The following is a 24586-nucleotide window of genomic DNA, read 5'->3' on the forward strand; positions in this document are numbered from 1 at the left end:
AGTTGAAAATTTTCATGAAAAGATTTCTGCTTCAAAAAAGTTGAAAATTTTCATGAAAAGATTTAGACTTCAAAAAAGTTGAATATTTTCATCAAGTATTTCGGCTTCAAAAAAGTCGAAGATTTTCATGAAAAGATTTCTGCTTCAAAAAAGTTGACCATTTTCATGAAAAGATTTCGGCTTCAAAAAGTTGAAAATTTTCATGAAAAGATTTCGGCTTCAAAAAAGTTGGCCATTTTCATGAAAAGATTTCGGCTTCAAAAAAGTTGACCATTTTCATGAAAAGATTTCGGCTTCAAAAAAGTTGAAAATTTTCATGAAAAGATCTCGGCTTCAAAAAAGTTGAACATTTTCATGAAAAGATTTCGGCTTCAAAAAAGTTGAACATTTTCATGAAAAGATCTCGGCTTCAAAAAAGTTGAAAATTTTCATGAAAAGATTTCGGCTTCAAAAAAGTTGAAAATTTTCATGAAAAGATTTCGGCTTCAAAAAAGTTGAACATTTTCATGAAAAGATTTCTGCTTCAAAAAAGTTGAAAATTTTCATGAAAAGATTTCGGCTTCAAAAAAGTTGAAAATTTTAATGAAGAATTTCGGCTTCAAAAAAATGGAACATTTTCATGAAAAGATTTCGGCTTCAAAAAAGTTGAACATTTTCATGAAAAGATTTCTGCTTCAAAAAAGTTGAAAATTTTCATGAAAAGATTTCGGCTTCAAAAAGTTGAAAATTTTCATGAAAAGATTTCGGCTTCAAAAAAGTTGACCATTTTCATGAAAAGATTTCGGCTTCAAAAAAGTTGAAAATTTTCATGAAGTATTTCGGCTTCAAAAAAATGTAACATTTTCATGAAACGATTTCAGCTTCAAAAAAGTTGAACATTTTCATGAAAAGATTTCTGCTTCAAAAAAGTTGAAAATTTTCATGAAAAGATTTCGGTTTCAAAGAGTTGAAAATTTTCATGAAAAGAGTGCGGTTTCAAAAAAGTTGACCATTTTCATGAAAAGATTTCGGCTTCAAAAAAGTTGAAAATTTTCATGAAAAGATTTCGACTTCAAAAAAGTCTAAGATTTTCATGAAAAGATTTCGGCTTCAAAAAAGTTGAACATTTTCATGAAAAGATTTCGGCTTCAAAAAAGTTGAACATTTTCATGAAAAGATTTCGGCTTCAAAAAAGTTGAAAATTTTCATCAAAAGATTTAGACTTCAAAAAAGTTGAATATTTTCATCAAGTATTTCGGCTTCAAAAAAGTCGAAGATTTTCATGAAAAGATTTCTGATTCAAAAAAGTTGAAAATTTTCATGAAAAGATTTCGGCTTCAAAAAGTTGAAAATTTTCATGAAAAGATTTCAGCTTCAAAAAAGTTGACCATTTTCATGAAAAGATCTCGGCTTCAAAAAACTTGAACATTTTCATGAAAAGATTTCGGCTTCAAAAAAGTCTAACATTTTCATGAAAAGATTTCGGCTTCAAAAAAGTTGAACATTTTCATGAAAAAATTTCTGCTTCAAAAAAGTTGAAAATTTTCATGAAAAGATTTCGGCTTCAAAAAAGTTGAAAATTTTCATGAAGTATTTCGGCTTCAAAAAAATGGAACATTTTCATGAAAAGATTTCGGCTTCAAAAAAGTTGAACATTTTCATGAAAAGATTTCTTCTTCAAAAAAGTTAAAAATTTTCATGAAAAGATTTCGGCTTCAAAAAGTTGAAAATTTTCATGAAAAGATTTCGGCTTCAAAAAAGTTGACCATTTTCATGAAAAGATTTTGGCTTCAAAAAAGTTGAAAATTTTCATGAAAAGATCTCGGCTTCAAAAAAGTTGAACATTTTCATGAAAAGATTTCGGCTTCAAAAAAGTTGAAAATTTTCATGAAAAGATTTTGGTTTCAAAAAGTTGAAAATTTTCATGAAGTATTTCGGCTTCAAAAAAATGTAACATTTTCATGAAAAGATTTCGGCTTCAAAAAAGTTGGAGATTTTCATGAAAAGATTTCGGCTTCAAAAAAGTTGAAAATTTTCATGAAAAGATTTCGACTTCAAAAAAGTTGAAAATTTTCATGAAAAGATTTCGACTTCAAAAAAGTCTAAGATTTTCATGAAAAGATTTCTGCTTCAAAAAAGTTGAAAATTTTCATGAAAAGATTTCGACTTCAAAAAAGTCTAAGATTTTCATGAAAAGATTTCTGCTTCAAAAAAGTTGAAAATTTTCATGAAAAGATTTCGGCTTCAAAAAAGTCTAAGATTTTCATGAAAAGATTTCTGCTTCAAAAAACTTGAACATTTTCATGAAAAGATTTCGGCTTCAAAAAAGTTGAACATTTTCATGAAAAGATTTCGACTTCAAAAAAGTTGAACATTTTCATGAAAAAATTTCTGCTTCAAAAAAGTTGAAAATTTTCATGAAAAGATCTCGGCTTCAAAAAACTTGAACATTTTCATGAAAAGATTTCGGCTTCAAAAAAGTTAAAAATTTTCATGAAAAGATTTTGGTTTCAAAATTTGAAAATTTTCATGAAGTATTTCGGCTTCAAAAAAATTGAAAATTTTCATGAAAAGATTTTGGCTTCAAAAAAGTTGAAAATTTTCATGAAAAGATTTCGGGTTTAAAAAAGTTAAAAATTTTCATGAACTATTTCGGCTTCAAAAAAGTTGAAAATTTTCATGAAAAGATTCAGGTTTCAAAAAAGTTGAAAATTTTCATGAAGTATTTCGGCTTCAAAAAAGATGAAAATTTTAATGAAAAGATTTCTGCTTCAAAAAAGTTGAACATTTTCATGAAAAGATTTCGGCTTCAAAAAAGTTGAAAATTTTCATGAAAAGATTTAGACTTCAAAAAAGTTGAATATTTTCATCAAGTATTTCGGCTTCAAAAAAGTCGAAGATTTTCATGAAAAGATTTCTGCTTCAAAAAAGTTGAAAATTTTCATGAAAAGATTTCGGCTTCAAAAAAGTTGAAAATTTTCATGAAGTATTTCGGCTTCAAAAAAGTCTAAAATTTTCATGAACTATTTCGGCATCAAAAAAGTTGAAAATTTTCATGAAAAGATTTCGGCTTCAAAAAAGTTGACCATTTTCATGAAAAGATTTTGGCTTCAAAAAAGTTGAAAATTTTCATGAAAAGATTTCGGTTTCAAAAAGTTGAAAATTTTCATGAAAAGATTTCGACTTCAAAAAAGTCTAAGATTTTCATGAAAAGATTTCGGCTTCAAAAAAGTTGAAAATTTTCATGAAAAGATTTCGGTTTCAAAAAGTTGAAAATTTTCATGAAAAGATTTCGGCTTCAAAAAAGTTGAACATTTTCATGGAAAGATTTTGGCTTCAAAAAAGTTGAAAATTTTCATGAAAAGATTTCGGTTTCAAAAAGTTGAAAATTTTCATAAAAAGATTTCGGCTTCAAAAAAGTTGACCTTTTTCATGAAAAGATTTCGGCTTCAAAAAAGTTGAAAATTTTCATGAAAAGATTTCGGTTTCAAAAAGTTGAAAATTTTAATGAAAAGATCTCGGCTTCAAAAAAGTTGAACATTTTCATGAAAGATTTTGGCTTCAAAAAGTTGAAAATTTTCATGAAGTATTTCGGCGTCAAAAAAATGGAACATTTTCATGAAAAGATTTCGGCTTCAAAAAAGTTGAAAATTTTCATGAAAAGATTTCGGGTTCAAAAAAGTTGAAAATTTTCATGAACTATTTCGGCATCAAAAAAGTTGAAAATTTTCATGAAAAGATTTCTGCTTCAAAAAAGTTGAACATTTTCATGAAAAGATTTAGACTTCAAAAAAGTTGAATATTTTCATCAAGTATTTCGGCTTCAAAAAAGTCGAAGATTTTCATGAAAAGATTTCTGCTTCAAAAAAGTTGAACATTTTCATGAAAAGATTTCGGCTTCAAAAAGTTGAAAATTTTCATGAAAAGATTTCGGCTTCAAAAAAGTTGAAAATTTTCATGAAAAGATCTCTGCTTCAAAAAAGTTGAAAATTTTCATGAAAAGATTTCTGCTTCAAAAAAGTTGAAAATTTTCATGAACTATTTCGGCATCAAAAAAGTTGAAAATTTTCATGAAAAGATTTAGGTTTCAAAAAAGTTGAAAATTTTCATGAAGTATTTCGGCTTCAAAAAAGTCTAAAATTTTCATGAAGTATTTCGGCTTCAAAAAAGTTGAAAATTTTCATGAAAAGATCTCGGCTTCAAAAAACTTGAACATTTTCATGAAAAGATTTCGGCTTCAAAAAAGTTGAACATTTTCATGAAAAGATTTCTGCTTCAAAAAAGTTGAAAATTTTCATGAAAAAATTTCTGCTTCAAAAAAGTTGAAAATTTTCATGGAAAAATTAGGATTCAAAAAAGTTGAAAATTTTCATGAAAAGATTTCTGCTTCAAAAAAGTTGACCATTTTCATGAAAAGATTTCGGCTTCAAAAAAGTTGAACATTTTCATGAAAAGATTTTGGCTTCAAAAAAGTTGAAAATTTTCAAGAAAAGATTTTGTTTTCAAAAAGTTGAAAATTTTCATGAAAAGATTTCGGCTTCAAAAAAGTTGAACATTTTCATGAAAAGATTTCGACTTCAAAAAAGTCTAAGATTTTCATGAAAAGATTTCTGCTTCAAAAAAGTTGAACATTTCCATGAAAAGATTTCGGCTTCAAAAAGTTGAAAATTTTCATGAAAAGATTTCGGCTTCAAAAAAGTTGACCATTTTCATGAAAAGATTTCGGCTTCAAAAAAGTTGAAAATTTTCATGAAAAGATTTCGGTTTCAAAAAGTTGAAAATTTTCATGAAAAGATCTCGGCTTCAAAAAAGTTGAAAATTTTCATGAAGTATTTCGGCTTCAAAAAAATGTAACATTTTCATGAAAAGATTTCGGCTTCAAAAAGTTGAAAATTTTCATGAAAAGATCTCGGCTTCAAAAAAGTTGAAAATTTTCATGAAAAGATTTCGGCTTCAAAAAAGTTGAACATTTTCATGAAAAGATTTCGGCTTCAAAAAAGTTGACCATTTTCATGAAAAGATTTCGACTTCAAAAAAGTTGAAAATTTTTATGAACTATTTCGGCATCAAAAAAGTTGAAAATTTTCATGAAAAGATTTCGGCTTCAAAAAAGTTGAAAATTTTCATGAAAAGATTTTGACTTCAAAAAAGTTGAATATTTTCATCAAGTATTTCGGCATCAAAAAAGTCGAAGATTTTCATGAAAAGATTTCTGCTTCAAAAAGTTGAAAATTTTCATGAAAAGATTTCGGCTTCAAAAAAGTTGACCATTTTCATGAAAAGATTTCGGCTTCAAAAAAGTTGAAAATTTTCATGAAAAGATTTTGGTTTCAAAATTTGAAAATTTTCATGAAGTATTTCGGCTTCAAAAAAATTGAACATTTTCATGAAAAGATTTTGGCTTCAAAAAAGTTGAAAATTTTCATGAAAAGATTTCGGGTTTAAAAAAGTTAAAAATTTTCATGAACTATTTCGGCTTCAAAAAAGTTGGAAATTTTAATGAAAAGATTTCTGCTTCAAAAAAGTTGAACATTTTCATGAAAAGATTTCGGCTTCAAAAAAGTTGAAAATTTTCATGAAAAGATTTAGACTTCAAAAAAGTTGAATATTTTCATCAAGTATTTCGGCTTCAAAAAAGTTGAAAATTTTCATGAAAAGATCTCTGCTTCAAAAAAGTTGAACATTTTCATGAAAAGATTTCGGCTTCAAAAAAGTTGAAAATTTTCATGAAAAGATTTTGGTTTCAAAAAGTTGAAAATTTTCATGAAGTATTTCGGCTTCAAAAAAATGGAACATTTTCATGAAAAGATTTCGGCTTTAAAAAAGTTGAACATTTTCATGAAAAGATTTCTGCTTCAAAAAAGTTGAAAATTTTCATGAAAAGATTTCGGTTTCAAAAAGTTGAAAATTTTCATGAAAAGATCTCGGCTTCAAAAAAGTTGAACATTTTCATGAAAAGATTTTGGCTACAAAAAAGTCTAAGATTTTCATGAAAAGATTTCGGCTTCAAAAAAGTTGAACATTTTCATGAAAAGATTTCTGCTTCAAAAAAGTTGAAAATTTTCATGAAAAGATTTCGGCTTCAAAAAGTTGAAAATTTTCATGAAAAGATTTCGACTTCAAAAAAGTCTAAGATTTTCATGAAAAGATTTCTGCTTCAAAAAAGTTGAAAATTTCCATGAAAAGATTTCGGCTTCAAAAAGTTGAAAATTTTCATGAAAAGATTTCGGCTTCAAAAAAGTTGACCATTTTCATGAAAAGATTTCGGCTTCAAAAAAGTTGAAAATTTTCATGAAAAGATTTCGGTTTCAAAAAGTTGAAAATTTTCATGAAAAGATCTCGGCTTCAAAAAAGTTGAAAATTTTCATGAAGTATTTCGGCTTCAAAAAAATGTAACATTTTCATGAAAAGATTTCGGCTTCAAAAAGTTGAAAATTTTCATGAAAAGATTTCGGCTTCAAAAAAGTTGAACATTTTCATGAAAAGATTTCGGCTTCAAAAAAGTTAAACATTTTCATGAAAAGATTTCGGCTTCAAAAAAGTTGAAAATTTTCATGAAAAGATTTCGGCTTCAAAAAGTTGAAAATTTTCATGAAAAGATTTCGGCTTCAAAAAAGTTGACCATTTTCATGAAAAGATTTCGACTTCAAAAAAGTTGAAAATTTTCATGAACTATTTCGGCATCAAAAAAGTTGAAAATTTTCATGAAAAGATTTAGGTTTCAAAAAAGTTGAAAATTTTCATGAAGTATTTCGGCTTCAAAAAAGTTGAAAATTTTCATGAAATATTTCGGCTTCAAAAAAGTTGGAAATTTTCATGAAAAGATTTCTGCTTCAAAAAAGTTGGAAATTTTCATGAAAAGATTTCGGCTTCAAAAAAGTTGAAAATTTTCATGAAAAGATTTAGACTTCAAAAAAGTTGAATATTTTCATCAAGTATTTCGGCATCAAAAAAGTTGAATATTTTCATCAAGTATTTCGGCATCAAAAAAGTCGAAGATTTTCATGAAAAGATTTCTGCTTCAAAAAAGTTGGAAAATTTTCATGAAAAGATTTCGGCTTCAAAAAGTCGAAGATTTTCATGAAAAGATTTCTGCTTCAAAAAAGTTGGAAGATTTTCATGAAAAGATTTCGGCTTCAAAAAAGTTGGAAAATTTTCATGAAAAGATTTCGGCTTCAAAAAAGTTGACCATTTTCATGAAAAGATTTCGGCTTCAAAAAAGTTGACCATTTTCATGAAAAGATTTCGGTTTCAAAAAGTTGAACATTTTCATGAAAAGATTTCGGCTTCAAAAAAGTTGAACATTTTCATGAAAAGATTTCGGCTTCAAAAAAGTTGACCATTTTCATGAAAAGATTTCGGTTTCAAAAAGTTGAACATTTTCATGAAAAGATTTCGGCTTCAAAAAAGTTGAACATTTTCATGAAAAGATTTCTGCTTCAAAAAAGTTGAAAATTTTCATGAAAAGATTTCGGTTTCAAAAAAGTTGAAAATTTTCATGAAGTATTTCAGCTCCAAAAAAATGTAACATTTTCATGAAAAGATTTCGGCTTCAAAAAAATGGAACATTTTCATGAAAAGATTTCGGCTTCAAAAAAGTTGAAAATTTTCATGAAAAGATCTCGGCTTCAAAAAAGTTGAACATTTTCATGAAAAGATTTCGGCTTCAAAAAAGTTGAACATTTTCATGAAAAGATTTCTGCTTCAAAAAAGTTGAAAATTTTCATGAAAAGATTTCGGTTTCAAAAAGTTGAAAATTTTCATGAAAAGATCTCGGCTTCAAAAAAGTTGAACATTTTCATGAAAAGATTTTGGCTACAAAAAAGTCTAAGATTTTCATGAAAAGATTTCGGCTTCAAAAAAGTTGAACATTTTCATGAAAAGATTTCTGCTTCAAAAAAGTTGAAAATTTTCATGAAAAGATTTCGGCTTCAAAAAGTTGAAAATTTTCATGAAAAGATTTCGACTTCAAAAAAGTCTAAGATTTTCATGAAAAGATTTCTGCTTCAAAAAAGTTGAAAATTTCCATGAAAAGATTTCGGCTTCAAAAAGTTGAAAATTTTCATGAAAAGATTTCGGCTTCAAAAAAGTTGACCATTTTCATGAAAAGATTTCGGTTTCAAAAAAGTTGAAAATTTTCATGAAAAGATTTCGGTTTCAAAAAGTTGAAAATTTTCATGAAAAGATCTCGGCTTCAAAAAAGTTGAAAATTTTCATGAAGTATTTCGGCTTCAAAAAAATGTAACATTTTCATGAAAAGATTTCGGCTTCAAAAAGTTGAAAATTTTCATGAAAAGATCTCGGCTTCAAAAAAGTTGAAAATTTTCATGAAAAGATTTCGGCTTCAAAAAAGTTGAACATTTTCATGAAAAGATTTCGGCTTCAAAAAAGTTAAACATTTTCATGAAAAGATTTCGGCTTCAAAAAAGTTGAAAATTTTCATGAAAAGATTTCGGCTTCAAAAAGTTGAAAATTTTCATGAAAAGATTTCGGCTTCAAAAAGTCGAAGATTTTCATGAAAAGATTTCTGCTTCAAAAAAGTTGGAAAATTTTCATGAAAAGATTTCTGCTTCAAAAAAGTTGACCATTTTCATGAAAAGATTTCGGCTTCAAAAAAGTTGACCATTTTCATGAAAAGATTTCGGTTTCAAAAAGTTGAACATTTTCATGAAAAGATTTCGGCTTCAAAAAAGTTGAACATTTTCATGAAAAGATTTCGGCTTCAAAAAAGTTGAACATTTTCATGAAAAGATTTCGGCTTCAAAAAAGTTGAAAATTTTCATGAAGTATTTCAGCTTCAAAAAAATGTAACATTTTCATGAAAAGATTTCGGCTTCAAAAAAGTTGAAAATTTTCATGAAGTATTTCAGCTCCAAAAAAATGTAACATTTTCATGAAAAGATTTCGGCTTCAAAAAAATGGAACATTTTCATGAAAAGATTTCGGCTTCAAAAAAGTTGAAAATTTTCATGAAAAGATTTCGGTTTCAAAAAGTTGAAAATTTTCATGAAAAGATCTCGGCTTCAAAAAAGTTGAACATTTTCATGAAAAGATTTCGGCTTCAAAAAAGTTGGAAATTTTCATGAAAAGATTTCTGCTTCAAAAAAGTTGACCATTTTCATGAAGTATTTCGGCTTCAAAAAAGTTGAAAATTTTCATGAAAAAATTTCGGCTTCAAAAAAGTTGACCATTTTCATGAAAAAATTTCGGCTTCAAAAAAGTTGAAAATTTTCATGAAAAGATTTCGGTTTCAAAAAGTTGAAAATTTTCATGAAAAGATCTCGGCTTCAAAAAAGTTGAACATTTTCATGAAAAGATTTCGGCTTCAAAAAAGTTGGAAATTTTCATGAAAAGATTTCTGCTTCAAAAAAGTTGAACATTTTCATGAAAAGATTTCTGCTTCAAAAAAGTTGAACATTTTCATGAAAAGATTTCGGCTTCAAAAAAGTTGAACATTTTCATGAAAAGATTTTGGTTTCAAAAAAGTTGAAAATTTTCATGAAAAGATTTCGGCTTCAAAAAGTTGAAAATTTTCATGAAAAGATTTCGGCTTCAAAAAAGTTGACCATTTTCATGAAAAGATTTCGGCTTCAAAAAAGTTTAAAATTTTCATGAACCTATTTCGGCTTCAAAAAAGTTGGAAATTTTCATGAAAAGATTTCTGCTTCAAAAAAGTTGAAAATTTTCATGAAAAGATTTCGGCTTCAAAAAAGTTGAAAATTTTCATGAAAAGATTTAGACTTCAAAAAAGTTGAATATTTTCATCAAGTATTTCGGCATCAAAAAAGTCGAAGATTTTCATGAAAAGATTTCTGCTTCAAAAAAGTTGAAAATTTTCATGAAAAGATTTCGGCTTCAAAAAGTTGAAAATTTTCATGAAAAGATTTCTGCTTCAAAAAAGTTGAAAATTTCCATGAAAAGATTTCGGCTTCAAAAAGTTGAAAATTTTCATGAAAAGATTTCGGCTTCAAAAAAGTTGACCATTTTCATGAAAAGATTTCGGTTTCAAAAAAGTTGAAAATTTTCATGAAAAGATTTCGGTTTCAAAAAGTTGAAAATTTTCATGAAAAGATCTCGGCTTCAAAAAAGTTGAAAATTTTCATGAAGTATTTCGGCTTCAAAAAAATGTAACATTTTCATGAAAAGATTTCGGCTTCAAAAAGTTGAAAATTTTCATGAAAAGATCTCGGCTTCAAAAAAGTTGAAAATTTTCATGAAAAGATTTCGGCTTCAAAAAAGTTGAACATTTTCATGAAAAGATTTCGGCTTCAAAAAAGTTAAACATTTTCATGAAAAGATTTCGGCTTCAAAAAAGTTGAAAATTTTCATGAAAAGATTTCGGCTTCAAAAAGTTGAAAATTTTCATGAAAAGATTTCGGCTTCAAAAAAGTTGACCATTTTCATGAAAAGATTTCGACTTCAAAAAAGTTGAAAATTTTCATGAACTATTTCGGCATCAAAAAAGTTGAAAATTTTCATGAAAAGATTTAGGTTTCAAAAAAGTTGAAAATTTTCATGAAGTATTTCGGCTTCAAAAAAGTTGAAAATTTTCATGAACTATTTCGGCTTCAAAAAAGTTGGAAATTTTCATGAAAAGATTTCTGCTTCAAAAAAGTTGGAAATTTTCATGAAAAGATTTCGGCTTCAAAAAAGTTGAAAATTTTCATGAAAAGATTTAGACTTCAAAAAAGTTGAATATTTTCATCAAGTATTTCGGCATCAAAAAAGTTGAATATTTTCATCAAGTATTTCGGCATCAAAAAAGTCGAAGATTTTCCTGAAAAGATTTCTGCTTCAAAAAAGTTGGAAAATTTTCATGAAAAGATTTCGGCTTCAAAAAGTCGAAGATTTTCATGAAAAGATTTCTGCTTCAAAAAAGTTGGAAAATTTTCATGAAAAGATTTCTGCTTCAAAAAAGTTGACCATTTTCATGAAAAGATTTCGGCTTCAAAAAAGTTGACCATTTTCATGAAAAGATTTCGGTTTCAAAAAGTTGAACATTTTCATGAAAAGATTTCGGCTTCAAAAAAGTTGAACATTTTCATGAAAAGATTTCGGCTTCAAAAAAGTTGAACATTTTCATGAAAAGATTTCGGCTTCAAAAAAATGGAACATTTTCATGAAAAGATTTCGGCTTCAAAAAAGTTGAAAATTTTCATGAAAAGATTTCGGTTTCAAAAAGTTGAAAATTTTCATGAAAAGATCTCGGCTTCAAAAAAGTTGAACATTTTCATGAAAAGATTTCGGCTTCAAAAAAGTTGGAAATTTTCATGAAAAGATTTCTGCTTCAAAAAAGTTGACCATTTTCATGAAGTATTTCGGCTTCAAAAAAGTTGAAAATTTTCATGAAAAAATTTCGGCTTCAAAAAAGTTGACCATTTTCATGAAAAAATTTCGGCTTCAAAAAAGTTGAAAATTTTCATGAAAAGATTTCGGTTTCAAAAAGTTGAAAATTTTCATGAAAAGATCTCGGCTTCAAAAAAGTTGAACATTTTCATGAAAAGATTTCGGCTTCAAAAAAGTTGGAAATTTTCATGAAAAGATTTCTGCTTCAAAAAAGTTGAACATTTTCATGAAAAGATTTCTGCTTCAAAAAAGTTGAACATTTTCATGAAAAGATTTCGGCTTCAAAAAAGTTGAACATTTTCATGAAAAGATTTTGGTTTCAAAAAAGTTGAAAATTTTCATGAAAAGATTTCGGCTTCAAAAAGTTGAAAATTTTCATGAAAAGATTTCGGCTTCAAAAAAGTTGACCATTTTCATGAAAAGATTTCGGCTTCAAAAAAGTTTAAAATTTTCATGAACCTATTTCGGCTTCAAAAAAGTTGGAAATTTTCATGAAAAGATTTCTGCTTCAAAAAAGTTGAAAATTTTCATGAAAAGATTTCGGCTTCAAAAAAGTTGAAAATTTTCATGAAAAGATTTAGACTTCAAAAAAGTTGAATATTTTCATCAAGTATTTCGGCATCAAAAAAGTCGAAGATTTTCATGAAAAGATTTCTGCTTCAAAAAAGTTGAAAATTTTCATGAAAAGATTTCGGCTTCAAAAAGTTGAAAATTTTCATGAAAAGATTTCGGCTTCAAAAAAGTTGAAAATTTTCATGAAAAGATTTTGGTTTCAAAAAGTTGAAAATTTTCATGAAAAGATTTCGGCTTCAAAAAAGTTGACCATTTTCATGAAAAGATTTCGGCTTCAAAAAAGTTGAAAATTTTCATGAAGTATTTCAGCTTCAAAAAAATGTAACATTTTCATGAAAAGATTTCGGCTTCAAAAAAGTTGAAAATTTTTATGAACTATTTCGGCTTCAAAAAAGTTGGAAATTTTCATGAAAAGATTTCTGCTTCAAAAAAGTTGGAAATTTTCATGAAAAGATTTCGGCTTCAAAAAAGTTGAAAATTTTCATGAAAAGATTTCGGCTTCAAAAAAGTCTAAGATTTTCATGAAAAGATTTCTGCTTCAAAAAAGTTGAACATTTTCATGAAAAGATTTCGACTTCAAAAAAGTTGAACATTTTCATGAAAAGATTTCTGCTTCAAAAAAGTTGAACATTTTCATGAAAAGATTTCGGCTTCAAAAAAGTTAAAAATTTTCATGAAAAGATTTTGGTTTCAAAATTTGAAAATTTTCATGAAGTATTTCGGCTTCAAAAAAATTGAAAATTTTCATGAAAAGATTTTGGCTTCAAAAAAGTTGAAAATTTTCATGAAAAGATTTCGGGTTTAAAAAAGTTAAAAATTTTCATGAACTATTTCGGCTTCAAAAAAGTTGAAAATTTTCATGAAAAGATTCAGGTTTCAAAAAAGTTGAAAATTTTCATGAAGTATTTCGGCTTCAAAAAAGATGAAAATTTTAATGAAAAGATTTCTGCTTCAAAAAAGTTGAACATTTTCATGAAAAGATTTCGGCTTCAAAAAAGTTGAAAATTTTCATGAAAAGATTTAGACTTCAAAAAAGTTGAATATTTTCATCAAGTATTTCGGCTTCAAAAAAGTCGAAGATTTTCATGAAAAGATTTCTGCTTCAAAAAAGTTGAAAATTTTCATGAAAAGATTTCGGCTTCAAAAAAGTTGAAAATTTTCATGAAGTATTTCGGCTTCAAAAAAGTCTAAAATTTTCATGAACTATTTCGGCATCAAAAAAGTTGAAAATTTTCATGAAAAGATTTCGGCTTCAAAAAAGTTGACCATTTTCATGAAAAGATTTTGGCTTCAAAAAAGTTGACCATTTTCATGAAAAGATTTTGGCTTCAAAAAGTTGAAAATTTTCATGAAAAGATTTCGGTTTCAAAAAGTTGAAAATTTTCATGAAAAGATTTCGACTTCAAAAAAGTCTAAGATTTTCATGAAAAGATTTCGGCTTCAAAAAAGTTGAAAATTTTCATGAAAAGATTTCGGTTTCAAAAAGTTGAAAATTTTCATGAAAAGATTTCGGCTTCAAAAAAGTTGAACATTTTCATGGAAAGATTTTGGCTTCAAAAAAGTTGAAAATTTTCATGAAAAGATTTCGGTTTCAAAAAGTTGAAAATTTTCATGAAAAGATTTCGGCTTCAAAAAAGTTGACCTTTTTCATGAAAAGATTTCGGCTTCAAAAAAGTTGAAAATTTTCATGAAAAGATTTCGGTTTCAAAAAGTTGAAAATTTTAATGAAAAGATCTCGGCTTCAAAAAAGTTGAACATTTTCATGAAAGATTTTGGCTTCAAAAAGTTGAAAATTTTCATGAAGTATTTCGGCGTCAAAAAAATGGAACATTTTCATGAAAAGATTTCGGCTTCAAAAAAGTTGAAAATTTTCATGAAAAGATTTCGGGTTCAAAAAAGTTGAAAATTTTCATGAACTATTTCGGCATCAAAAAAGTTGAAAATTTTCATGAAAAGATTTCTGCTTCAAAAAAGTTGAACATTTTCATGAAAAGATTTAGACTTCAAAAAAGTTGAATATTTTCATCAAGTATTTCGGCTTCAAAAAAGTCGAAGATTTTCATGAAAAGATTTCTGCTTCAAAAAAGTTGAACATTTTCATGAAAAGATTTCGGCTTCAAAAAGTTGAAAATTTTCATGAAAAGATTTCGGCTTCAAAAAAGTTGGCCATTTTCATGAAAAGATTTCGGCTTCAAAAAAGTTGACCATTTTCATGAAAAGATTTCGGCTTCAAAAAAGTTGAAAATTTTCATGAAAAGATTTCGGCATCAAAAAAGTGGAAAATTTTGATGAAAAGATTTCGACTTCAAAAAAGTCTAAGATTTTCATGAAAAGATTTCGGCTTCAAAAAAGTTGAAAATTTTCATGAAAAGATCTCGGCTTCAAAAAAGTTGAACATTTTCATGAAAAGATTTCGGCTACAAAAAAGTTGAACATTTCCATGAAAAGATTTCAGCTTCAAAAAAGTTGACCATTTTCATGAAAAGATTTCTGGTTCAAAAAAGTTGAAAATTTTCATGAAAAGATTTCGGCTTCAAAAAGTTGAAAATTTTCATGAAAAGATTTCGGCTTCAAAAAAGTTGAAAATTTTCATGAAAAGATCTCTGCTTCAAAAAAGTTGAAAATTTTCATGAAAAGATTTCTGCTTCAAAAAAGTTGAAAATTTTCATGAACTATTTCGGCATCAAAAAAGTTGAAAATTTTCATGAAAAGATTTAGGTTTCAAAAAAGTTGAAAATTTTCATGAAGTATTTCGGCTTCAAAAAAGTCTAAAATTTTCATGAAGTATTTCGGCTTCAAAAAAGTTGAAAATTTTCATGAAAAGATCTCGGCTTCAAAAAACTTGAACATTTTCATGAAAAGATTTCGGCTTCAAAAAAGTTGAACATTTTCATGAAAAGATTTCTGCTTCAAAAAAGTTGAAAATTTTCATGAAAAAATTTCTGCTTCAAAAAAGTTGAAAATTTTCATGGAAAAATTAGGATTCAAAAAAGTTGAAAATTTTCATGAAAAGATTTCTGCTTCAAAAAAGTTGACCATTTTCATGAAAAGATTTCGGCTTCAAAAAAGTTGAACATTTTCATGAAAAGATTTCGACTTCAAAAAAGTCTAAGATTTTCATGAAAAGATTTCTGCTTCAAAAAAGTTGAACATTTCCATGAAAAGATTTCGGCTTCAAAAAGTTGAAAATTTTCATGAAAAGATTTCGGCTTCAAAAAAGTTGACCATTTTCATGAAAAGATTTCGGCTTCAAAAAAGTTGAAAATTTTCATGAAAAGATTTCGGTTTCAAAAAGTTGAAAATTTTCATGAAAAGATCTCGGCTTCAAAAAAGTTGAAAATTTTCATGAAGTATTTCGGCTTCAAAAAAATGTAACATTTTCATGAAAAGATTTCGGCTTCAAAAAGTTGAAAATTTTCATGAAAAGATCTCGGCTTCAAAAAAGTTGAAAATTTTCATGAAAAGATTTCGGCTTCAAAAAAGTTGAACATTTTCATGAAAAGATTTCGGCTTCAAAAAAGTTAAACATTTTCATGAAAAGATTTCTGCTTCAAAAAAGTTGAAAATTTTCATGAAAAGATTTCGGCTTCAAAAAGTTGAAAATTTTCATGAAAAGATTTCGGCTTCAAAAAAGTTGACCATTTTCATGAAAAGATTTCGACTTCAAAAAAGTTGAAAATTTTTATGAACTATTTCGGCATCAAAAAAGTTGAAAATTTTCATGAAAAGATTTAGGTTTCAAAAAAGTTGAAAATTTTCATGAAGTATTTCGGCTTCAAAAAAGTTGAAAATTTTCATGAACTATTTCGGCTTCAAAAAAGTTGGAAATTTTCATGAAAAGATTTCTGCTTCAAAAAAGTTGAAAATTTTCATGAAAAGATTTCGGCTTCAAAAAAGTTGAAAATTTTCATGAAAAGATTTAGACTTCAAAAAAGTTGAATATTTTCATCAAGTATTTCGGCATCAAAAAAGTCGAAGATTTTCATGAAAAGATTTCTGCTTCAAAAAGTTGAAAATTTTCATGAAAAGATTTCGGCTTCAAAAAAGTTGACCATTTTCATGAAAAGATTTCGGCTTCAAAAAAGTTAAAAATTTTCATGAAAAGATCTCGGCGTCAAAAAACTTGAACATTTTCATGAAAAGATTTCGGCTTCAAAAAAGTTAAAAATTTTCATGAAAAGATTTTGGTTTCAAAATTTGAAAATTTTCATGAAGTATTTCGGCTTCAAAAAAATTGAACATTTTCATGAAAAGATTTTGGCTTCAAAAAAGTTGAAAATTTTCATGAAAAGATTTCGGGTTTAAAAAAGTTAAAAATTTTCATGAACTATTTCGGCTTCAAAAAAGTTGGAAATTTTAATGAAAAGATTTCTGCTTCAAAAAAGTTGAACATTTTCATGAAAAGATTTCGGCTTCAAAAAAGTTGAAAATTTTCATGAAAAGATTTAGACTTCAAAAAAGTTGAATATTTTCATCAAGTATTTCGGCTTCAAAAAAGTTGAAAATTTTCATGAAAAGATCTCTGCTTCAAAAAAGTTGAACATTTTCATGAAAAGATTTCGGCTTCAAAAAAGTTGAAAATTTTCATGAAAAGATTTTGGTTTCAAAAAGTTTAAAATTTTCATGAAGTATTTCGGCTTCAAAAAAATGGAACATTTTCATGAAAAGATTTCGGCTTTAAAAAAGTTGAACATTTTCATGAAAAGATTTCTGCTTCAAAAAAGTTGAAAATTTTCATGAAAAGATTTCGGTTTCAAAAAGTTGAAAATTTTCATGAAAAGATCTCGGCTTCAAAAAAGTTGAACATTTTCATGAAAAGATTTTGGCTACAAAAAAGTCTAAGATTTTCATGAAAAGATTTCGGCTTCAAAAAAGTTGAACATTTTCATGAAAAGATTTCTGCTTCAAAAAAGTTGAAAATTTTCATGAAAAGATTTCGGCTTCAAAAAGTTGAAAATTTTCATGAAAAGATTTCGACTTCAAAAAAGTCTAAGATTTTCATGAAAAGATTTCTGCTTCAAAAAAGTTGAAAATTTCCATGAAAAGATTTCGGCTTCAAAAAGTTGAAAATTTTCATGAAAAGATTTCGGCTTCAAAAAAGTTGACCATTTTCATGAAAAGATTTCGGCTTCAAAAAAGTTGAAAATTTTCATGAAAAGATTTCGGTTTCAAAAAGTTGAAAATTTTCATGAAAAGATCTCGGCTTCAAAAAAGTTGAAAATTTTCATGAAGTATTTCGGCTTCAAAAAAATGTAACATTTTCATGAAAAGATTTCGGCTTCAAAAAGTTGAAAATTTTCATGAAAAGATTTCGGCTTCAAAAAAGTTGAACATTTTCATGAAAAGATTTCGGCTTCAAAAAAGTTAAACATTTTCATGAAAAGATTTCGGCTTCAAAAAAGTTGAAAATTTTCATGAAAAGATTTCGGCTTCAAAAAGTTGAAAATTTTCATGAAAAGATTTCGGCTTCAAAAAAGTTGACCATTTTCATGAAAAGATTTCGACTTCAAAAAAGTTGAAAATTTTCATGAACTATTTCGGCATCAAAAAAGTTGAAAATTTTCATGAAAAGATTTAGGTTTCAAAAAAGTTGAAAATTTTCATGAAGTATTTCGGCTTCAAAAAAGTTGAAAATTTTCATGAACTATTTCGGCTTCAAAAAAGTTGGAAATTTTCATGAAAAGATTTCTGCTTCAAAAAAGTTGGAAATTTTCATGAAAAGATTTCGGCTTCAAAAAAGTTGAAAATTTTCATGAAAAGATTTAGACTTCAAAAAAGTTGAAAATTTTCATGAACTATTTCGGCATCAAAAAAGTTGAATATTTTCATCAAGTATTTCGGCATCAAAAAAGTCGAAGATTTTCATGAAAAGATTTCTGCTTCAAAAAAGTTGGAAAATTTTCATGAAAAGATTTCGGCTTCAAAAAGTCGAAGATTTTCATGAAAAGATTTCTGCTTCAAAAAAGTTGAAAATTTTCATGAAAAGATTTCGGCTTCAAAAAAGTTGAAAATTTTCATGAAAAGATTTCGGCTTCAAAAAAGTTGACCATTTTCATGAAAAGATTTCGGCTTCAAAAAAGTTGACCATTTTCATGAAAAGATTTCGGTTTCAAAAAGTTGAACATTTTCATGAAAAGATTTCGGCTTCAAAAAAGTTGAACATTTTCATGAAAAGATTTCGGCTTCAAAAAAGTTGACCATTTTCATGAAAAGATTTCGGTTTCAAAAAGTTGAACATTTTCATGAAAAGATTTCGGCTTCAAAAAAGTTGAACATTTTCATGAAAAGATTTCGGCTTCAAAAAAGTTGAACATTTTCATGAAAAGATTTCGGCTTCAAAAAAGTTGAAAATTTTCATGAAGTATTTCAGCTCCAAAAAAATGTAACATTTTCATGAAAAGATTTCGGCTTCAAAAAAATGGAACATTTTCATGAAAAGATTTCGGCTTCAAAAAAGTTGAAAATTTTCATGAAAAGATCTCGGCTTCAAAAAAGTTGAACATTTTCATGAAAAGATTTCGGCTTCAAAAAAGTTGGAAATTTTCATGAAAAGATTTCTGCTTCAAAAAAGTTGACCATTTTCATGAAGTATTTCGGCTTCAAAAAAGTTGAAAATTTTCATGAAAAAATTTCGGCTTCAAAAAAGTTGACCATTTTCATGAAAAGATTTCGGCTTCAAAAAAGTTGAACATTTTCATGAAAAGATTTCTGCTTCAAAAAAGTTGAAAATTTTCATGAAAAGATTTCGGTTTCAAAAAGTTGAAAATTTTCATGAAAAGATCTCGGCTTCAAAAAAGTTGAACATTTTCATGAAAAGATTTTGGCTACAAAAAAGTCTAAGATTTTCATGAAAAGATTTCGGCTTCAAAAAAGTTGAACATTTTCATGAAAAGATTTCTGCTTCAAAAAAGTTGAAAATTTTCATGAAAAGATTTCGGCTTCAAAAAGTTGAAAATTTTCATGAAAAGATTTCGACTTCAAAAAAGTCTAAGATTTTCATGAAAAGATTTCTGCTTCAAAAAAGTTGAAAATTTCCATGAAAAGATTTCGGCTTCAAAAAGTTGAAAATTTTCATGAAAAGATTTCGGCTTCAAAAAAGTTGACCATTTTCATGAAAAGATTTCGGCTTCAAAAAAGTTGAAAATTTTCATGAAAAGATTTCGGTTTCAAAAAGTTGAAAATTTTCATGAAAAGATCTCTGCTTCAAAAAAGTTGAAAATTTTCATGAAGTATTTCGGCTTCAAAAAAATGTAACATTTTCATGAAAAGATTTCGGCTTCAAAAAGTTGAAAATTTTCATGAAAAGATCTCGGCTTCAAAAAAGTTGAAAATTTTCATGAAAAGATTTCGGCTTCAAAAAAGTTGAACATTTTCATGAAAAGATTTCGGCTTCAAAAAAGTTAAACATTTTCATGAAAAGATTTCGGCTTCAAAAAAGTTGAAAATTTTCATGAAAAGATTTCGGCTTCAAAAAGTTGAAAATTTTCATGAAAAGATTTCGGCTTCAAAAAAGTTGACCATTTTCATGAAAAGATTTCGACTTCAAAAAAGTTGAAAATTTTCATGAACTATTTCGGCATCAAAAAAGTTGAAAATTTTCATGAAAAGATTTAGGTTTCAAAAAAGTTGGAAATTTTCATGAAAAGATTTCGGCTTCAAAAAAGTTGAAAATTTTCATGAAAAGATTTAGACTTCAAAAAAGTTGAATATTTTCATCAAGTATTTCGGCATCAAAAAAGTTGAATATTTTCATCAAGTATTTCGGCATCAAAAAAGTCGAAGATTTTCCTGAAAAGATTTCTGCTTCAAAAAAGTTGGAAAATTTTCATGAAAAGATTTCGGCTTCAAAAAGTCGAAGATTTTCATGAAAAGATTTCTGCTTCAAAAAAGTTGGAAAATTTTCATGAAAAGATTTCTGCTTCAAAAAAGTTGACCATTTTTATGAAAAAATTTCGGCTTCAAAAAAGTTGACCATTTTCATGAAAAGATTTCGGTTTCAAAAAGTTGAACATTTTCATGAAAAGATTTCGGCTTCAAAAAAGTTGAACATTTTCATGAAAAGATTTCGGCTTCAAAAAAGTTGAACATTTTCATGAAAAGATTTCGGCTTCAAAAAAGTTGAAAATTTTCATGAAGTATTTCAGCTTCAAAAAAATGTAACATTTTCATGAAAAGATTTCGGCTTCAAAAAAGTTGAAAATTTTCATGAAGTATTTCAGCTCCAAAAAAATGTAACATTTTCATGAAAAGATTTCGGCTTCAAAAAAATGGAACATTTTCATGAAAAGATTTCGGCTTCAAAAAAGTTGAAAATTTTCATGAAAAGATTTCGGTTTCAAAAAGTTGAAAATTTTCATGAAAAGATCTCGGCTTCAAAAAAGTTGAACATTTTCATGAAAAGATTTCGGCTTCAAAAAAGTTGGAAATTTTCATGAAAAGATTTCTGCTTCAAAAAAGTTGACCATTTTCATGAAGTATTTCGGCTTCAAAAAAGTTGAAAATTTTCATGAAAAAATTTCGGCTTCAAAAAAGTCTAAGATTTTCATGAAAAGATTTCGGCTTCAAAAAAGTTGAACATTTTCATGAAAAGATTTCTGTTTCAAAAAAGTTGAAAATTTTCATGAAAAGATTTCGGCTTCAAAAAGTTGAACATTTTCATGAAAAGATTTCGACTTCAAAAAAGTCTAAGATTTTCATGAAAAGATTTCTGCTTCAAAAAAGTTGAAAATTTCCATGAAAAGATTTCTGCTTCAAAAAAGTTGAAAATTTTCATGAAAAGATTTCGGCTTCAAAAAGTTGAAAATTTTCATGAAAAGATTTCGGCTTCAAAAAAGTTGACCATTTTCATGAAAAGATTTCGGCTTCAAAAAAGTTGAAAATTTTCATGAAAAGATTTCGGTTTCAAAAAGTTGAAAATTTTCATGAAAAGATTTCGGTTTCAAAAAAGTTGAAAATTTTCATGAAGTATTTCAGCTTCAAAAAAATGTAACATTTTCATGAAAAGATTTCGGCTTCAAAAAAGTTGAAAATTTTCATGAAGTATTTCAGCTTCAAAAAAATGTAACATTTTCATGAAAAGATTTCGGCTTCAAAAAAGTTGAACATTTTCATGAAAAGATTTCGGCTTCAAAAAAGTTGAAAATTTTCATGAACTATTTCGGCTTCAAAAAAGTTGGAAATTTTCATGAAAAGATTTCTGCTTCAAAAAAGTTGAAAATTTTCATGAAAAGATTTCGGCTTCAAAAAAGTTGAAAATTTTCATGAAAAGATTTAGACTTCAAAAAAGTTGAATATTTTCATCAAGTATTTCGGCATCAAAAAAGTCGAAGATTTTCATGAAAAGATTTCTGCTTCAAAAAAGTTGAAAATTTTCATGAAAAGATTTCGGCTTCAAAAAGTTGAAAATTTTCATGAAAAGATTTCGGCTTCAAAAAAGTTGACCATTTTCATGAAAAGATTTCGACTTCAAAAAAGTTGAAAATTTTCATGAACTATTTCGTTATCAAAAAAGTTGAAAATTTTCATGAAAAGATTTCGGCTTCAAAAAAGTTGACCATTTTCATGAAAAGATTTCGGCTTCAAAAAAGTTTAAAATTTTCATGAACCTATTTCGGCTTCAAAAAAGTTGGAAATTTTCATGAAAAGATTTCTGCTTCAAAAAAGTTGAAAATTTTCATGAAAAGATTTCGGCTTCAAAAAAGTTGAAAATTTTCATGAAAAGATTTAGACTTCAAAAAAGTTGAATATTTTCATCAAGTATTTCGGCATCAAAAAAGTCGAAGATTTTCATGAAAAGATTTCTGCTTCAAAAAAGTTGAAAATTTTCATGAAAAGATTTCGGCTTCAAAAAGTTGAAAATTTTCATGAAAAGATTTCGGCTTCAAAAAAGTTGACCATTTTCATGAAAAGATTTCGGCTTCAAAAAAGTTGAAAATTTTCATGAAAAGATCTCGGCTTCAAAAAAGTCTAAGATTTTCATGAAAAGATTTCTGCTTCAAAAAAGTTGAAAATTTTCATGAAAAGATTTCGGCTTCAAAAAGTTGAAAATGTTCATGATAAGATTTCGGCTTCCAAAAGTTGACCATTTTCATGAAAAGATTTTGGCTTCAAAAAAGTTGAAAATTTTCATGAAAAGATTTCGGCTTCAAAAAAGTTGACCATTTTCATGAAAAGATTTCGGCTTCAAAAAAGTTGAAAATTTTCATGAAAAGATTTCGGCTTCAAAAAAGTTGACCATTTTCATGAAAAGATTTCTGCTTCAAAAAAGTTGAAAATTTTCATGAAAAGATTTCGGCTTCAAAAAGTTGAAAATTTTCATGATAAGATTTCGGCTTCCAAAAGTTGACCATTTTCATGAAAAGATTTTGGCTTCAAAAAAGTTGAAAATTTTCATGAAAAGATTTCGGCTTCAAAAAAGTTGAAAATTTTCATGAAAAGATTTCGGCTTCAAAAAAGTTGACCATTTTCATGAAAAGATTTCGGCTTCAAAAAAGTTGAAAATTTTCATGAAAAGATCTCGGCTTCAAAAAACTTGAACATTTTCATGAAAAGATTTCGGCTTCAAAAAAGTTGAAAATTTTCATGAAAAGATTTTGGTTTCAAAAAGTTGAAAATTTTCATGAAGTATTTCGGCTTCAAAAAAATGGAACATTTTCATGAAAAGATTTTGGCTTCAAAAAAGTTGAAAATTTTCATGAAAAGATTTCGGGTTCAAAAAAGTTGAAAATTTTCATGAACTATTTCGGCATCAAAAAAGTTGAAAATTTTCATGAAAAGATTTAGGTTTCAAAAAAGTTGAAAATTTTCATGAAGTATTTCGGCTTCAAAAAAGTTGAAAATTTTCATGAAAAGATTTCGGCTTCAAAAAAGTTGACCATTTTCATGAAAAGATTTCGGCTTCAAAAAAGTTGACCATTTTCATGAAAAGATTTCGGCTTCAAAAAAGTTGAAAATTTTCATGAAAAGATTTCGGGTTCAAAAAAGTTGAAAATTTTCATGAAGTATTTCGGCTTCAAAAAAGTTGAAAATTTTCATGAAAAGAATTCGGCTTCAAAAAAGTTGACCATTTTCATGAAAAGATTTCGGCTTCAAAAAAGTTGACCATTTTCATGAAAAGATTTCGGCTTCAAAAAAGTTGAAAATTTTCATGAAGTATTTCAGTTCCAAAAAAATGTAACATTTTCATGAAAAGATTTCGGCTTCAAAAAAGTTGAACATTTTCATGAAAAGATTTTGGCTTCAAAAAAGTTGACCATTTTCATGAAAAGATTTCGACTTCAAAAAAGTCTAAGATTTTCATGAAAAGATTTCTGCTTCAAAAAAGTTGAAAATTTTCATGAAAAGATTTCGGCTTCAAAAAGTTGAAAATTTTCATGAAAAGATCTCGGCTTCAAAAAAGTTGAACATTTTCATGAAAAGATTTCGGCTTCAAAAAAGTTGAACATTTTCATGAAAAGATTTCGGCTTCAAAAAGTTGAAAATTTTCATGAAAAGATCTTGGCTTCAAAAAAGTTGAACATTTTCATGAAAAGATTTCGGCTTCAAAAAAATGGAACATTTTCATGAAAAGATTTCGGCTTCAAAAAAGTTGAAAATTTTCATGGAAAGATTTCGGTTTCAAAAAGTTGAAAATTTTCATGAAAAGATCTCGGCTTCAAAAAAGTTGAACATTTTCATGAAAAGATTTCGGCTTCAAAAAAGTTGGAAATTTTCATGAAAAGATTTCTGCTTCAAAAAAGTTGAAAATTTTCATGAAAAGATCTCGGCTTCAAAAAAGTTGAACATTTTCATGAAAAGATTTCGGCTTCAAAAAAGTTGAACATTTTCATGAAAAGATTTCGGCTTCAAAAAAGTTGAAAATTTTCATGAAAAGATTTCGGCTTCAAAAAGTTGAAAATTTTCATGAAAAGATTTCGGCTTCAAAAAAGTTGACCATTTTCATGAAAAGATTTCGACTTCAAAAAAGTTGAAAATTTTCATGAACTATTTCGGCATCAAAAAAGTTGAAAATTTTTATGAAAAGATTTAGGTTTCAAAAAAGTTGATAATTTTCATGAATTATTTCGGCTTCAAAAAAGTTTAAAATTTTCATGAACTATTTCGGCTTCAAAAAAGTTGGAAATTTTCATGAAAAGATTTCTGCTTCAAAAAAGTTGAAAATTTTCATGAAAAGATTTCGGCTTCAAAAAAGTTGAAAATTTTCATGAAAAGATTTAGACTTCAAAAAAGTTGAATATTTTCATCAAGTATTTCGGCATCAAAAAAGTCGAAGATTTTCATGAAAAGATTTCTGCTTCAAAAAAGTTGAAAATTTTCATGAAAAGATTTCGGCTTCAAAAAGTTGAAAATTTTCATGAAAAGATTTCGGCTTCAAAAAAGTTGACCATTTTCATGAAAAGATTTCGGCTTCAAAAAAGTTGAAAATTTTCATGAAAAGATTTCGGTTTCAAAAAGTTGAAAATTTTCATGAAAAGATTTCGGTTTCAAAAAAGTTGAAAATTTTCATGAAAAGATTTCGACTTCAAAAAAGTCTAAAATTTTCATGAAGTATTTCAGCTTCAAAAAAATGTAACATTTTCATGAAAAGATTTCGGCTTCAAAAAAGTTGAAAATTTTCATGAAGTATTTCAGCTTCAAAAAAATGTAACATTTTCATGAAAAGATTTCGGCTTCAAAAAAGTTGAACATT

This window comes from Labrus bergylta, chromosome 11, assembly GCF_963930695.1.
Source record: "Labrus bergylta chromosome 11, fLabBer1.1, whole genome shotgun sequence".
NCBI lineage: Eukaryota > Metazoa > Chordata > Actinopteri > Labriformes > Labridae > Labrus > Labrus bergylta.